The 18,446-nt window shown below is 37.9% G+C and overlaps 1 protein-coding gene across 1 annotated transcript in view; it reads right to left on the bottom strand.

Moving 5' to 3' along the window:
• Nucleotides 1-18,446, bottom strand: part of LOC105490872 (PKHD1 ciliary IPT domain containing fibrocystin/polyductin) — a 472,028-nt gene that overhangs the window by 105,128 nt on the left and 348,454 nt on the right.

Genomic DNA, 18,446 nt, shown 5'->3' with positions numbered 1-18,446 from the left:
TCAATCAATTTCTTCTCAATTTGAACAATTGAAACAGTGTCTTAACAAGTCTTTCCATTTGGTCCATGCTCCAACCCATTCTTCACCCTGCTTCCTGCTGTCTCATTAATCTTTCTAAAGTTCAGCTTCTTACAGGCTCCTCCTCTATCCTGAAATCTTCAAAGCCTGCTCAGTGGTTACTGAAGTAAATAGAAGTACTTTAATCAGACATTGAAGGCTCTCCAAAAATACGTCTCCACCCTTCTTTTCTTCTCGGCATGCTTTCCACACTGCATCCAAATGAAAATACCCCACACCTTGTAATATCTGAGCTCTTTATTCATGCCTGCCCTCAGTGTGGAGGGTCCTTTTCTCCGTCTGCCAAAATCCCACTAGCTCCAAAGCTCTCAGAATACAATTTATGCATTTATAGGTGCTTATCTTACATTGCTTTATATTACAGTAGGTTACTTGGATTTTCCCTCTTACTGAATTGTTATCTCTTTGAGGTTCAAGGTTGCATCTCACTTAAGTCTAAATTCCCCAGAAAGCTTATATACACAAAAGTTTGCGCATTAAGAAAAAGCACGGGCCCTAAATTCAGATAGACTTGAATGCAAAGCCTGACTTTATCACTTGATATAAAAAAGCAAAGTCCCTAAACTCTGTGAGCATTGGTTTCATCATATTTAGACCAATTAGAATTGATTAACTGGAAGCTTATTTTCCAAGTCATTGCAAAGATCTGATCCGTAAAGCGTATAACACAATGCAGGTATGTAAGAGGCACCCAGTAAATGGGAGCTATTGGAATAGTAGTAACTATTACCACATTGTAATAGATAATCAATATATATTGGTTAAATTAAACTAAAATTAACATAATAAATCTTTCCTGCCCTCCAGGAGGATATAATCTAATTGGGGAAAGCCACATGCTAATGTAATTAACCATTCTAAGTAAAATGTAACATGAATGAATGGAATCAGCTATAAGTTCCAAGGTTATGTGAGCAGAAAGACTGACTTCCTCCCAGGGCGGAGAAGACATCCCCTGAAAAAAAACACAGGACCTCTGCAAAGTCTCCTGCAACAGGGAACCACCACAGAAATAGGCCTGCTCTGAACAATAAAGGGTCATTCTCATTTGTTTTCATTTTTGTTTTCAAATTAGACATGTTTTAAATGAGTAATTAATCATGTACTTACTTCACTAATTACTGACTTCTTTTCCAGCTAATTTTTTATTGAAAGGCATCCTAAAACAGGGAGAAAAGATACTGTCTTAGAAAAGGGCATAAAAGTCTGCTCAGAACTACATCTCATTACCTGGTACTGTCACATAGATCAATGTCAGAGTATATACCATGAAACTGTTGACTATTGAAGAACAATTCACGGTAAGTAAAGTAATTTCAAGACAGCTGGGAAAATGAATTGTTGAAAATTTCAAAGTGTGATAACATAACTAACTCCAAAACAGGAAGAGAGAATAAGATTAAAATAAAAATTGATGATGAAATGTTATTTTGGATCAGTTGTGTGTGGGTGACCAAGAGTGATTTAAGATATTTTCTTTCCTCTTTCTCCTTCATCTCTCTAAAAAGGAGAAAAGAGAAAGAAAATATCTTGAATCACCAGATCTGGGCTTTCCAGATATAATGCTAGAGAGAAAGAGAGAGAGTTGGGGTGCGTAGAATGGTACCCCAAAGTATGATATGAGGCTTGGCAAACTGAGCACTTTTGAATTAAAAGAAATTAAAGGGCCTTAGAAACTGCCTCAGAACCAGGGACTTTCTAAGCTTCTCTTACTTCTACCCCCTCCCCAACAAGTGTGGAAAGGTATTCTCTCTGGTATCTGTGTAAAGAAAACTTCTTCCAAAAGAAATGCAATTGTCTTCAGATCCCCTTTCTAGGAATCTTATCAACTAATCAGGAAAAATTAACCACCAGAGAAGAGAAGAGACTAAAAATTGTCGTATGTCCACAAAAACTTTTCACCTATTCTTCTGAGGGCAGCTGCAAAAGATTACCTGAGAGACTGTATCTGCAAAATAAGATAACCTATGTTCACACTGTACTTTCTCCCCTCACCTTCTCATAACTTGTCCAAAGACTATTGTTTGTCCTTAGGTCTTTTTAAGCTTTCAAAGGGAATAATTTACAAACAATTATCTAGTCTTTGGGACCATTTACTTCCCCTAGAAATCATTTACTACTACTCTAAACTGCCTACAGCCTCTCATACCACTCTCTCCTGTAAATAGGGTATTTAAGCCACAATCATCTGGTCCTTCTTTGAATCTGATATTCTGTATGGCTCCCACACTTACACACATTAATAAATTTGCATGCTGTTTGTCCTGTTGATCTACATATTGTCACTTCACTTCAGCAGACTGGAGCCTTCAAAGGAGGAGGAAAAATTCTCTGCATTCTACTATTAATATCTATCTATCTATCTATCTATCTATCTATCTATCTATCTATCCATCCATCTATCTAATCTATCTGTATCTTGAAATCTTGGAATCACTGTGTATGTTAGTCTGAATAATGACCCTAAGATGACCATGCCCTAAACATCAGTATCTGTGAATGTTATCTTACATGGAAAAGGGGACTTTGTAGACATTATTAAGTTAAGGATCTTGAGTGAGGAGTGTGTCATGGATTATCTAGTTGGGCTCTAAATGTAATCACAAGTGTCCTTATAAGAAGGAGGCCTAGGGATATTTGACTACAGTAAAAGAGAAGGCAATATAACCACAGAGACAGAAATTATAGTGATGCAGTGATCATGCTAACAGCAAGGGGTGAACTGGATAGCAAAAAATTTTAATCATGCAGTGAAGGAAGTTAGGACAACACTTAGCTGTGAGGTTGTAGGAAGAAAACGGTCAAAGAGAGGAACTGCTACAAATGCACCTTTCTGCCATGTGGCTCGAATCTTCTTGGATGGAGCCTTTAGTAATAAAAAAGTTAAAGTAGGTCCAGAAATAAGGAGAAGCTGTTCAAAATGAGTAAGGCTGCTGGAAAACAGAGGGGGGTTCCAGTGATCCCTGTGTGTCCCTGCAGTGGGAAGGACACTTGCCCCAGGCTAGTGAAGGTGCCTAGCCGTGTGACATGATTGGCATCCCCAGTGTGGGACCACGTAAAACCTACATATCTGGAACAGGCATCTGGATCTTTTTTAAACAGGACTAAACAACTGCTCCTTGTTTTGAAAAACTTTTCTGTTGCTGTTGGTATTTTCATGTCTAAGGCAAACAGAGAGTCATGTGGATGCTCAGCAATTGAAATCTTGCCCCTGTTTTGGAAGAGATGTGTTTCAGCCTGTCCTTCAAAGGGATTTCTTGCCATGTAATCTATTATGTTCATATTTTATTTGGAAAAAATGGAGAGACAGAGAAGAGGAAATGCAAAGAAGAAGGAAAGGAAACAGAAGTGTGGGAGCAAAGAAGTCCAAGAAAGAAAGAGACCATCGGGTGTTTGTGCATGACTCTCTTTCATATGGAATTAATGGTGGTTTAATGGGGTATGAAAGGATGTTTTACTGGAAACAATGAGGAACAATTGTCTAGCTCACGTTTCATTTCACAGGTCATTATTGCATTAAGAAGTAAATTGACCAAGTCCGGTAAATAACAGTCTGTGTATTGCCGAGAGCTTCAAACCAACAATTTTAGCCATCACAAACTAATATCTCTGTCATTTTAACCCTTGCAGGGTTGTGCTAGGGGGCTAAACAATTACAGTCTTCACCCAGTTCTAGAAGGTGAGCATAATTCATTGCCCTTCTAGTCCCTTCTTTTGCAAAACCCAGGAGGCCATATTTTAGCATTGTTGTTTTGTTGATGAGCCAGCCTTAGCCAAATGCAGCTCTGGTGGCCTTGAAAAACAACCCCCATTTTTAGTGAATGCTGCAGGCATCTTTAAACAGACTGCTTCCTCTGCAAAATTAATTGCTGCAAAATGCAGTGCTCCCTCATCTAAGCTTTCGCAAGCTCAAACTCAGCTATTTGGGTAGGTCATAGATGTGTCTGAGAGATCCAGGGAAAATGAGCTGCTTTTCTTTATTATAGAAGTTCACGTTCGTGTCACCAAGCATCATCAGGCACTGGACATACAGGAGTTTCTAATGCTTAAATTCTGGTTCCATTAACTCAGGGGCAATTGGTGGATGAGGCCAATTCTGGCCATATTTTGAAGCAATAGTGTAGTAAATAAACACATCAAAGATAGTTTATCGTAAACAATCACACTTAAAATACATATGGTAAAATAAAGTGCATATTAAAACAAAATTTTCTTGCTTCAACTTGTGACAAAAATCAGACAAAAGTCAGGTTAAGATTTATAATATTACATATGCATGTCAAAGACAAACCAGGCTATACTGGCCCCGCAGGAACTGGCCTCAATGTCCTCTTTCCTGCCATCCAATCCAGCCTTTTACATCTCTTAGTATACCCCGCATGAACTGACCCCTGCTCCCTTTAAGTTCCCATTACTGCTTCATCCCCCTCCAGCTTCCTGGGCCAGCCCCATATGATCTGTCAACATTTCCTCATAATTTTTCAATCAAAAACTGATGTTTATCCTACAGATATGGAATTCTCCACATGTCCACAGTACCTCTAAAACATGGTAAGGTCTAATTTCTTTCTTGAAAGAGAAAAAATCTTGCAGAGATGGCATCAGTATTCCAATGTCTTACTTTTATTATTTCAAGTAACACTAAGGTCTTACAATTAACTACGGTGTGCTGAATAATAGCCTCCCTAGGATGCATATGCCCTAATCCTGATTATGTGAATATGGCAAAGGGACATTGAAGATATTATTAAGTGTATAGATATTAAAGTAGGAAGACTATCCGGGACTACAAACTTAGAAGCAGAGAACATTCTCTGGTTAGAATTAGAGAGTTGTAGTAAAGGAGAAGGAGGGAGAGATTCAAAGCATGAGAGGCACACAGTTAACTATTGCTGATTTTGAAGATGAAGACAGCCACAAATCAGGGAATGCAGGCAGCCCTAGAAGTTGAGCATGAAGCCTGGCCTACAGTGAGCAAGGACACAGCGACCATAACTGAGCAGCTTAGCAGCTGAGCCTCAAACTGCATTTTAAACTTTTTTTTCTTGTTTTCCTTTTCCTCTTTTCCCTTCCAGTCTCAAGATACAATTTTGACACAAACTGCATATGTTACTGGTGGAAGGTATCCGAGTTACCAGCGGTAAATCTGTGCGGGTCTGCAGCAACCTTAATTTCTACCCCCTCAGATGAAAGAATTTGACAGAGGGGCATAAGGCAGAAAAAGAGACCGAGACAAGATTCAGAGCAGGTGAGGAAGTATATTTTAAAAGGCTTTGGAACAGGAGTGAAAGGAAAGTACGCTTGATAGAGATCCAAGTGGGTGACCTGAAGAACAAGTGCGGTGTGTAACTATTAACTGTGATACTACGACTTTATAGCGCGGCCCCCTTCTGGCGTCTTTAACCCCCTTCTCATGATTCTTCCCTTAGGGTGGGCTGCCCACATATGCAGTGCCCTCTTTTACCCTTGGGAGGTGAGCATGCGCAGTGTGTTTAGGAAATTGTACGCATGCCCATCTGAGGCTTTCTTCCCTTTGCTGCTGGTGTGCCCCCAGAAAATCAAACTCTGCCACTTTATGCATATGCCCAGGAAGTCGCTTCTTCCTGGCATCTCCATTCAATTAACACTTTAGTGCAACAGGTGTGGCCCATCAGGAAATGGCCTCTTCCTGGCACCATCTGCCAATTTGTCACTTTTAGAGAGGCAATATGATAACTGCCGAACCATCACTCAACATTCCTAGTGGGTAGGGGAGAGCCCTCTCCAGCCCTACTCTATGCCTGTCTAACAACCTATAACACATCTGTGTAACCTCTCATATTAAAATACAGCCTCAGTGTGTGCTGTGAACCTCAACTCCCTTTCCTTTTCCATATGATACTCCCAAGCCTTATGCACATTTATTTACCTAAATGCTTGTTAAGCATGCACCATGCTTTCTTATCTGGTCATATATTGCCTTATATGTTTTAGGAGTCAGATCCTGATACTGACAAGGCACCTCTGGAATTCTCTCTCCAACAAAAGATTGCTTAAAGATGGAACCCACTCCCAGATGAAGAGTGACTACAAAATTGACTGAAAGTAATTTATAACCTGGCAGGGTCCACGATGGTGGCATCCCCTTTGCCAAATGGGATAATTGTTCAAGAGGGGCCACCAGAGCAAGTCATGCTACCTGGCACCTCCCAGCCCCCACACCTCTTCTGCATTCCAAATCCTTCTTTTAAAAACCTCTGTGTTCCCTCCACAAATTGAAGAGTGGAATTGCTTTCTACTCTTCCCCTGCTAGCATGAATAATAAACAAATCTTGCTTCCTTTTATCACAACTTATTATTTTGACTTCTTTTCATAAGCAGTAAGCAGCTGGACCCTTTTGCCGGTTACACGACCTCAGTCCTACAACCACATGGAACTGAATCTGGCCAAGAACCTGAGTGAGATTTAAGGTGAAATAATCTCCAGAAACTCTAGAAAGAAACACAATCCTGCCATTACCTGAATTTTGGCAATGAGAGATCTGAAGCAGAGAAAGCAGCCAAGTTCACCAGACTTCTGACCTACAAAACTGTGAGATAATACTTAGGTGTTGTTTGGAGCCACTACATTGTTAATAATTTGTTATAGCAGCAATAGAAAACTTATACAAAAACCAGTATGTCATGCTCAAATGTTCATCACCATCCCAACCAGAATCATGATAAATGGTGGCAGTTGTGGCAATGGAATGGAATAGTCAAGATATTTAGTGCTTATCCCATGCCAGGCCTGGGGCCAAGTTTTTCAAATGTGTTTTGTCTACACAGTTATAAAGCTCTAAGATTTCCTTTGTCTCTAACATGTTCAAACAGAAAGACAGAATATAGCTTACAGATATGAATAGGCTGGTTTCCACATGGACAGTGCCCAAGAAAAGTTGCATCCTACCAATATCACCCAACAGGGAAGAGATTATTATTCATAGCCACATAAAAAATGGCTTCAACTCCCTTCCTTCATGACAATTACTTTCAAGAACTTACATTCAGTTTTTATTCATATTTCTCCTGTGAGGCTTATCGAATTGAAATTGAGTCTTACTGGAAGTCCTTAATTCTGTAGTAGAAAGATTGGCTTCTAGGTCTAGGAAAATTTCTTTCCTTTGGTGTTCTTTTCCTTGACACACTTTACAAAATAACCAACTCATTTTTCAAGAAGTATCTCTGTAACTCTAAATAACCTCATCAATATTTTCTAGTAATTCTATCGGGTTTTCCATCTTTAATCCATTTAAAATTTATTTTTGTAAAGAAAAAGATAAAAATTTCTAAATTGCTTTTTCTCCCTAAGTGATGAATCAAATGGCTCAGCATTGCTAATTGAATAATTTTTATTTTCCCATAATTTAACATGCTATTTTTGTTATAAACTAAACTGTCAAATGCATCTGAATCTATTTCTGACTTTTAAAAGTTTGTTCCATTAACATATTTATTTTTAGAATACTTTTAATGAATGCTTCCAAAGTCAGAAACTAACATTAGTTTTTACATCTCATGAAAATGTAAATACATAAAGAAAAAAACTGTAAACCGGATAAATGACTTTTTCAGACCCATAATATTGAGATAACTTGCTTAGTACTTATTTATGAGCTGCTTTGGTATCTATTGGCAAGGCACAAGCATTTTATTTATTGGAGGGACTGTTCAAGCATTCCCTTCCATTAAAATGTGCATTTATGCATACACATGACAATACAAAAATAATGAAACTGAAAATAGACAAATTTCAGTCTTTCATCTGAAAGACGAAATTCATCCATTTGTCTTAGGCATAAAACAAGCTTAAATTTGAGCTTCTACCTTCTAAATTTTTGAGAGGCTGGAAGGGAGGGAAGAGGGTCTCACTCTGTCACCCAGGCTGGAGTGCAGTAGCACAATCATGGCTCGCTGCAGCCTTGACCTCGCAGGCTCAGGCAATCCTCTTACCTCAGCCTCCCAAGTAACTGGTACTACAGGTGTGCACCACCACACCTGGCTAATATTTTTGTTAAATTTTTCAACACTATTGTACTGAAAGGATTAAAGCAGCAATGCAGCGTTATTCCATTATTAAAATTTGAAGACTAGGAACACAGCTTACTAGTCAATGAAGTCTTTGAAATAATATGGGAAAAAAAAGAGAAAGAAGAAATAAACTAAAATAAAAAGAAATAGAAAATAGAGAGCCAGTTTATTATTATGGCAAAAAAACAAGTAATTTCATTTAGGAATGGGTATTCAAAAACAGCTCCTCTTGTGGAACACTGATATTACTGCTTTTCAAACATACAATAAAACAGAGAAATGTGAATAGATTTCTCATAAAGGATTGCTAACTTGAGTAGTAAAATTCTGTTTCAGAAAATCTTGATGCTTTGTTTGGAGGACTGAGTATTTAAATAATACCTCCTGCAAATGGCAGGTAATCCAAGTCTAGACAAGCTTTGTTTTTTAATTGACTGAATTATATGCCCAGAATCAATTAGGTGCTCTCTAGAATGGTTTCTAATTCTGTGATTCATTTCTAATCCTAGGAACCCAGGCTGCATCTGAAGACTGTTGACTTATAAAAATGTAATTTAACAGGGATAGAGTCTAGTACATGGATTAAAAAATCAATGTTCTTTAATGTGTGTCCCTCAGAACAAAGGAAGAAAGATATCCATATGGTGAGTGCAGCTATATGTAGCTATTTAGTCTTTGAAATGTGACTAGTGCAACTAAGGAGCTAAACTTTAAATTATGTATAATTTTAATTAATTATAATTTAAGATGTAAAACAGATAACAATTATTGGAAAATGTTTAGGTATATTTTAAACAATGTTTATATGTGATTCTACTTTTTCAATTGCAAAGTTTATAAAATATAGGCAAAGATCAAATACTTTTGATAAAAACATACTTTATAAATTGACATATGTCATAACAGTAAAAAGCACAACAGATTTTAAACACATAGTATAAGAAACAGAATGCAAAATATCTCAACTTTTACATTGATTACATATTAAAATGATGATTTTTTAAATATATTGAGCAAAATTAAATGTATTATTAAATTTAATTGCATCTGTTTCTTTTTACTGCTTTTAGCCTGTATGCTAAGATATTAAATTATATTTCTATTGAACAATACTGTTCTGGATGGGTAATGCTCAGTTCTTATTCCTAGATTTTAAAAAAAAATCACTGAAGACAAGATCATCAAAAAATACACCAGTCCTTCATAAAAATTTCAAAAATTTGTGGATCAAAAAACTCTATCAACAGAGTGAAAAGGAAACCTGCAGTATGGGGGGAAATATTTGCAAATCATATGTCTAGTAAGGGATTAATATCCACAACATATAGAGAACTCCTAAGATTCAACAACAACAACAACAACAAAAACCAAATAGCCCAATTCAAAAATTACTATGGGACTTGAATAGACATTTCTCCAAAAAAGATATTCAAATTAACAGTGACCCCATGAAAAGATGTTCAACACTACTAATCATTTGGGAGATGCAAATTAAAATTACAATGCTATCTCACCTCACACCCATTGAAATGGTTACCATCAAAATAGAAAATTTCATGCAGGGCGCGGTGGCTCATGCCTGTAATCCCAACACTTTGGGAGGCCGAGGTGGGTGGATCACGAGGTCAGGAGATCGAGACCATCCTATCTAACATGGTGAAACCCCGTCTCTACTAAAAATACAAAAGATTAGCCAGGTGTGTTGGTGGGCGCCTGTAGTCCCGGTTACTTGGAAGACTGAGGCAGGAGAATAGAGAGAATGGTGTGAACCCAGGAGGCGGAGCTTGCAGTGAGCCGAGATCGCGCCACTGCATTCCAGCCTGGGTGACAGAGCAAGATTCTGTCTCAAAAAAAAAACAACAACAACAACAAAAAATATATATATATATAGAAAATTTGAAGTGTCAACAAGGATGTGGAGAAATCATTGTGTACTGTTGGTGGGGATGTAAAACGGTACAGCTATTGTGGGAAACAATATGATGGTTCCACAAAATTTAAAAACAGAACTACCATATGACCTTGCTATTTCACTTCTGGATCTATACCGAATAGAATTGAAAGGAGAGTCGCTAAGTGATATTTGTATACCATATTCATAGCAGCATTATTTACAATAGCTAAAATATGGAGCAATCCAGGTGTCCATGGGTGGATGAATGGATAAGCAAAATGTGGTAAGTTCATGCAATGGAATGAAATTCCATAATATGCTACAACATGGATGAACCCTGAGAACATTATGCTAAAAGAAATAAGCCAGTCCCAAGAGGTATTGTATGATTCTACTCATATGAGGTACTTAAGGGTAGTCAAAATCATAGAGACAGTGAGTAGAATGTTGGTTTTCAGGGACATGGGGTACGGAAGAATGGGAAGTTACTGTTTAATGACATTAGAGTTTCAGTTTTAAGAGTTGAAAAGACCTATGGAGAAGTATGGTAGTGATGGCTGCACAATACTATGAAAGTATTTAATACCACTGAACTGTATACTTGAATTTGGTTAAGATGAGCTGGGCATGGTGACTCACATCTGTAATCCCAACACTTTGGGAGAACGAGGTGGGTGGATCACAAGGTCAGGAGATCTAGATCATCCTGGCTAACATGGTGACATCCCATCTCTACTAAAAATACAAAAAATTAGCCGGGCGTGGTGGCGGGTGCCTGTATTTCCAGCTACTCCGGAGGCTGAGGCAGGAGAATGGCGTGAACCCAGGAGGCAGAGCTTGCAGTGGGCTGAGATCACACCACTGCCTTCCAGTCTGGGTAACAGAGAGAGACTCCACCTCAAAAAATTAAAAATAAATAAATAAATAAATAGTTAAGAGGGTAAATTTTATATTATGTGTATTTTACCACAACAAAAACAGAAGCCAGTCTAAAAACTGAAGAACTAAAAAAATGTCATATGTTAGCTGACAGAAGGAATTTAGAGTTCCTATGCTTGAAAAAGTCTTATTTGGTTTATTACAAAATCACTGTCTTACTGTCTTTGAATATGTAAAAGGCTGTAATACAGAAAGACTTATATGAAACGTGGAAAGACATACTCTGTCATGACAAAAGGCAAACTAGGTCACTGGGTAGAAGTCATAGAAGGAAGAGCATAACAATAACAGTTAATCAAAATATAATATAATCTAGGCAGCCTTAAAAGGGTGTGAACTCCCACTTCTTGGGAAAATGAAAGGTAAAGGGCACGTAGGCATGTGAAGTGAAGCTGATTGACCTTCAAGGGACCATCCAAATCAAAGACACTACAATCTTGAGATTTCTTTCCAACTAGCATGTATTCCTGTAGACTAATAGATTAACATAAGGCAATATTTCCCAAAATGTGTTCTGAAGTACACCTATTCCAAGGGACCCTAATGTGTAGTATGAACAGGTATTCTCTAGTCAAAAAGCTTGGGAAATACCGGGTAACACAAAATTAAACAGTATTTTTAAAAATGTAATTGCAGAACTTATCAGAATCCTTAGTATTTTCATACATATGGTGGTCTCCAAAATAGGAATAGTCAGAGTTTTCAAAATTTATTTGGCCATGTATAACATTTTTTACAATCTCCTGAAATTAGAAAATGAGGGAATATTCTTTGAAAATGCTAAAACAAATTATGCATTAATTTAATCTATAAAATTTACTTTGTGGAAGAGTTGACTGGCAAACTAAACTTAAATTCCTGACTTTCTTATTCACACTTGTTCCCTCATTCAACAAACATTAACAAAGCATATATTATGTTCCAGAAATTGTACTAGAAATTCAAAGACGTTTACCTTGAAGTCACTCACAGTCTGGTCAGAAGGCAGACTTGTAAAATGATGGCAGCAGCCCACGAGAAGGGCTGTAATGGAGCTGAGCAATGGGTGAAGGAGGGTCACAAAGGTCCTCCATATTCCTGAGTTCTGACCAACTGCAGATCAAAAATATATGGAGAAAAAAAAAAAAAAACAACTCTACAAAGTTCCAAACAGAGGTTTTACTTGATTTTGATTTTGCCACATGGTGAGTACTATGTTGAATCCACACAAACGAAGTGATGTGTTAGCCATCTTATTAGGTATGATAAGTAATCTACAGATGATTTAAAGTATATGGGATAATGTATGTAGATTAGATGCAAATACTACACCTTTTTTATATAAGACTTGAGCATCTGTGGATTTTGGTATCTGTAGGGGTCCTGGAACCAATGCCACATGGATATTTAGGGATAGCTATATATATATTATGTATGAAGAAGAGGAACTAAATGAGTATTTTTTGTGTGTGGTTGTTATAATATTGCCCTTCAAAAATGTTAAGGTAGTCAACAGTTACTCATTAAACTCTAAAAATCTATTTGCTACCAAGTAAAGTAAAATATGTGAATGATCCAGTTAATCATATCTTTGCATAGAGTCCTACCAGATGATTCAGACCACACAATGATAATTATCCAGAAGTGGCTATGAACTCTGGCTTTGGAATCAGACAAATATAGATTTAAATTTTGGTTCTGCACGTTCTAACTGTGGGACTGTGAAAAATTAGTTAACTTCTCCAAACCTCTATTTTCCCAAATGCTGAAGGGGGATAACGATCCCTTCATGTTAAGGTTGTTGTAAGGATAAATGAGAGTATTCATAAACTATTCAGCATAATGCCTGGCACATGGAATGCACTAGATAATGGTAATTATTATTACTGCTAGTTTGTTTGGATAATTGCTAGGATAATTGCACAATCTCAGTTTTCTTTGTTCTGTGTGGACAGAGCTTTGTATGTGACGAAAGCTGATAGATCTAAAACAGTTAACACTGAAGAATATAAAGAAAGAAGGAAGAAAACTTGGATAGATGGTACCAGGGAGTATAACATAGTCTTAAAAACACAGTTTGGGGCTGGGTGTGATGAATCATGCCTGTAATTGTAGCACTTTGGGAGGCCAAGGTAAGAGGATTGCTTGAGTCCAGGAGCTTAAGACCCGTCTGGACAATATAGTGAGACCTCATCTCTACTAAAAATGTTTTTTAAAAAAACTAGCCAGGTGTGGTGACATGTGCCTGTAGTCACAGCTACTTGGAAGGCTGAGGTGGGAGGATCACTTGAGCCCCGGAGTTGGAGGTTGTAGTGAGCTATGATCGTACCACTGCACTCTGGCCTGAGTGACAGAGTGAGACTTTGTTTCTAAAAATAAAAAAAAATAAAATAAAACACAGTTCAATCTGAACCTTGTTAATTAGCTTTATGACTTGGACAAGTTACCTGATGTCTACATCAGTTCCCACATCTATAAAATGGAGTCAACAGGACTATCTCTTAGAGTAGATCCCGCTGATGGCATTAAATAAAGTAACTCATTGAAAGGTCACAGCACAGAGTCAGAAATATGGTGGACACTCAGCAAGTGTTAGATGCTGTTATTGTTAATGGAAGATTTGAGGAGCAAGACAATCACAGTAATAACATGCCTAGATTGAGGAAAGGAAAAGGAAATTGTCCCCATAGATCACATGCCTGTTCACATCATCCTTTATAGATCACACATGAAAATCATTCCAACTCACAGCATGGACTGCTTCAAAATGTAATCAAATATTGTTATGCCATTCACTGCCTGGAGATCAGGCAAGTCATGAGGGAGTGGGAAAATAAGGTGAAGGAAAGGTACTTTTTGGGTCTTAACAACATACTACTAGAAGCCTTATCTCCCTCTGCTTGGGATTAAAATCCCTTGCAGACATGTATCCCAAAGAGTCTAATATTTTCTGAGACTCCACTGTGCCTTTATATTTTAATACCCTGACATCTGGAATCCTAAAAGTCTAATGTTTAACGATAAATATCTGCTGAGATTAAAGAGCTATATACCAAGCTTCAATCTTTGGGACCTATAATTGCTTGGGAAAAGAGAATGGTATTTTCCCCTCTAGCTAGAAGAAAAAGACCTCTGCAAGCACTGATATTGGCAGACAAATTTTCTAACAACCGTTTCCTCTCTCCATTCTGTCCTCTCATTTTCTCCCTCCCTCTCCAATCTCCCATTTTATAATACCATCTTGCTGTCATTCTCAGGACAAATGGGAAGAAAGAGAAGCCTAGAAAGCTTAAAGAAAAGACACATTTCAAGGTCTAGCAACAAAAAGTTGAGAAACTGCTAGCCACTCTCTGTTAAGCAGCTGAGCAGACATTGCCACAATACCTGAACTTTCCCCATTATTCAGTTAGAAACCACTTCATCACTCAATGGGCTGACAGTCAAATGCCAGCTTTATTTTCTTTTTTTATCAACCTAATCTTTTATTTTTGATTTGAAGCCAGTCACTTTTAACGTCTCCACAGTGGTTTATAACTTTCTTTCTTGAGAAGTGTCCAAGAAGTAACACAATTTGAAAAATGTTCCCTACTGTCTCATGGTAAAGAATGGGAAACTCACCTGCCCTGAAGGTGTATGTGGTCAGAAATCTTGGTCAGACCACAGCACTTTGCTGGAAATAATGTCAAGGAAAGTGTGGGAAAAGCTTATCGTGAGTTTATATTTTTAATATAACTACTCAATGTGGCATTTAAAACATAAACTTAGGATCGAACCCATTTTTATCCACTGACATATTATGAAAGTGACATTTTGAGGTCAGTCACCTCACTTCTAGGAAAAATGATCTATTTAAGAAGAGGTTTAATATGTTGTTTTTATTCAAATACTTAATTAAGATTGTAAATATTCCTGAATCTTTTCAGCCAATGTTCTTTTCTCTTGTGGAAATACATTCAGTGTGTTCATAAGCAAGTATGTTTATATCTGTTGGTATTTGGCACAGAGAGCTAATTCTTGATTATTCATGAAAATTTGAAACTATCCACTTATTAAATTAAAAATATTATCTTCTTAATATCTTGTTTATTTACTTCAAAAGGAACATATAACTCTATAGTGGTGATTCTCAAACCTAACACAGCAGAATCACTTATTGTTTATATGTGTGTGTGTGTGTGTGTGTGTGCCGTGTGTGTGTGTGTGTGTTTAACTCAAAGGTCTGGACTTTACACACACCTATTGATTCAAAATCTCCTTACCTGCCAATGAATGTTTAATGTCCTAGATGATCCTAATGATAAGCCAGTTTTAGGAGCTAGTGTCCTGACCACATCATGAAAAAATATTGGCAGGAGAATGAGGGGGGATTGTTTTGTTTTAAAATTTTCAGTCTATTGAAGAGTAATACTTTTTTAAAAAAAAAGAATACAGATTATCAGACAAATTAGATATACAAACTATAAGCCCCATGTTTTACTTATTAGACTCAACAGACATAAAATTACTCTGCCAAATTGCTATGTTTCTAAGTGGTAAATTTCTGTGAATACATCACTGTAGACAGGTAGCCAATAGTTTGTGGGCCGGCACGTGTGGAGCAGCTACCTCCAAGCCTCACCTGCTCCCCTTCCACCTGCACAGCTTCCTGGCTGCACTGCCTGCCTCCAGACAGCCAGGGCACTCCAACACAGCTAGTACAATCTTTTCAGGGAACGAGGAAAATCCTACCACCACCTTTCTTAAAATCTCCCAAAATATATAGAAATAGAAAATAAAAATGTGGTTAACAGAGACAGGTGTTTGGGGGTGAGAGGAAATGAGGGGATGTTGGTCAAAGGACACAGAGTTGCAGATATGTAAGGATATGTAAGGCGAATAAGTCCAGAGGTCTAATTCACAACGTGAGGACTCTAGGTTAATAATATTGTGTTGTAGTCAGGATTTTTGCTAATATTATGGATTATAGGTGCTCTTACCACAAAAAGTAGGGGCGGTTAACCATGTCAGATGATAGATATGTTCATTTGCTTCACTATAGTAGTCATTTTACTATGTGTAAGCCTATCAAACCATCATGCTGTACATCTGAAATGTACACTAAATAGAGAAATAAATTGAAATAAAATCCAAACCTTTTACCCTGGCCAAGAAGAAGGCGGGCTCTTGTCTATCTGCAACTGCTCCTTCTCTCAAAAACTGCACACAACGTTCTCCTTTCCAGCCACCTCTCACACATGCTGAGGCCCTTTCGGGTCTCACAGTCCCTGCCCTGGCTGCTCCCTCTCCCTGGAAGGCTCCTCTGTGTGCTCAGAGCAGGCCCTCCTCACTCCTCTTTCAGGTCTCATTTGAAATGCAACTATTTCAAATAGCAATTCCCCTGCACACAAGACACACACGCACACAGACAACTCAAACTACCTTTCTAGCCCAAAACACTATTGTATTTTTTCCATCCTTCTCATCTCTCCTGGAATGTATGTGTGTGTGTGTGTGTGTATGTGTGTGTGCATATATATATACACATATATACACTGCCTGCCTCCAGACAGCCAGCGCACTGTCTATATATATATACACACACACGTATATATACACACACACATATATACACACACACACACATAATATATACATGTTATATACATACACATATGTGTGTATGTGAATGTATATGAATTCTATACAATATATATAATTTTTTTTTGAGTCAGGTCTCACTCTGTCAACCAGGCTGGAGTGCAGTGGCATCACCTTGGCTCACTGCAACCCCCACCTCCCAGGTTCAAGTGATTTTCATCCCTCAGCCTCCTGAGTAGCTGGGATCACAGGCATGTACCATCACATCTGGCTAATTTTTCTATTTTTAGTAGAGACGGATTTTTGCCACATTGGCCATGCTGGTCTCCAACTCCCAACCTTGGGTGATCTCCCCGCCTCAGCCTCCCAAAGTGCTGGGATTATAGGCATGAGCCACCGGTCCCAGAATATTTTTTTGTTTATTTGGAATTTTGTTTATGTACCTCTGGAATTTTTATTTGTTTATGTACCTAACCCTACTAGAACATAAGCTTGATGGCAGCAGAAATATTGTTTTGTTCATTGCTATAGTTTCCATGCTTACAGAGGTTCTGGTAGACAGAAAGTAGGCAAAATACACTTGCCAAATCCATGAAAATGGCAATTTCAACGTGTAGCATAAAAAAGGTGTTCATGCAATGCTAGCTTTCATTTTACCTCCCTTCCGCTTTTTTTAACATGGTTGAGAAATTGTTAAATGCTATTGAAACTGAAGCTCTGGTTTCTTTCTGTTGCCTCCCGACACTGCTGGTGCCCCACATGTATGAACCGGGTTGTGAGGTGACGACACCCATTTGTAGCCTGGGACAGACAGAAACTGAGTACGGAGCCAGAATGGAAAGTTCTGGTATCTGCCTAATTCTACCTGAATGGGACATTAATTTCAGTGCTTTGTTCTTCTAAATGATTTTGAATGTTCAGATCATCAGATGCCTCCATAATCAAAAGAACTCCTTTCCAGAATAAAATGTAAATGGTTCTCAGAAGATCACCTGCTTGGTATGAGCTGTCTTGCTCTCTACTGTTAGACATTTTTCAAAGTTGGCTGCAAATGCAAACTTACAGATAAGTATAAAGCAAAATTAGCAGCTCTCTTCTCCCCTGGCTACACACCCTGCATTACACAGATAGCAAAACCCACTGGCAGAGTGTTCCTCAGAGCTGATCCACATGGATGGTTTTTGCTCCTAATGCCAGAATATATGACAATATGCTGGGACCTGTGGATATCTGTCTGGGTGAGTAGTTTTTGTATGAACTTATATGTGCAAATAAAATCTGTTATTTTCCAAATTAAAAATAAACCTCAAAGGCAATGGACCCCAAATGACTTGGAGAGATATGTTTTAAAAATATGGAAAGGATATAAGCGTCTGTTAATGACATTTGGAATAAATATAAAATTCGGTTCCGGTGGTCTCCATGTTCACCTTAGCTGCGTTACTTTCTCTGGTTTACTGAAGATAATCATAGATTCTTGTCTTGAAGAGAAAAAATACAAAATAGTCATTAATTATCCTGAGATTAAATCTGTGCTTTTATCATCCACCAGATTGTGGACAGGAACTGGAAAGTAGCTAAGAGAAAATGGTTTGAAAATGAAAAGAAATTTGCATTAGGGAAGGAGGGATTTACTCATACTTTGGAAGCCAAAGAAAAACACTGCAATCCTGTCAGCACCCGGAAGGCACCATTTACTACGTGCTGCCTCTTTCATTGCAAGAGGACACAGATTGTATTTTTAGTGCAGTAAACAGCAGATTCCACTGTGGGAATCCTTGCAGTTGGTACCTATAGCAACCTCATTTAAAATGTTATAAAGCTCTAAAACATCAGGAGTTTAGGCAGTCAGTCATACATACCTCCATACGGACATTCAGTCACTCACACACATACATGCTTGTCCACACAGTGTTAGTAAATCATGTGT

Source organism: Macaca nemestrina, chromosome 5 (genome assembly GCF_043159975.1).
Source record: "Macaca nemestrina isolate mMacNem1 chromosome 5, mMacNem.hap1, whole genome shotgun sequence".
NCBI lineage: Eukaryota > Metazoa > Chordata > Mammalia > Primates > Cercopithecidae > Macaca > Macaca nemestrina.
Note: the sequence above shows the minus strand (reverse complement) of the source record. Positions and strands in the feature narration are given on the sequence as shown.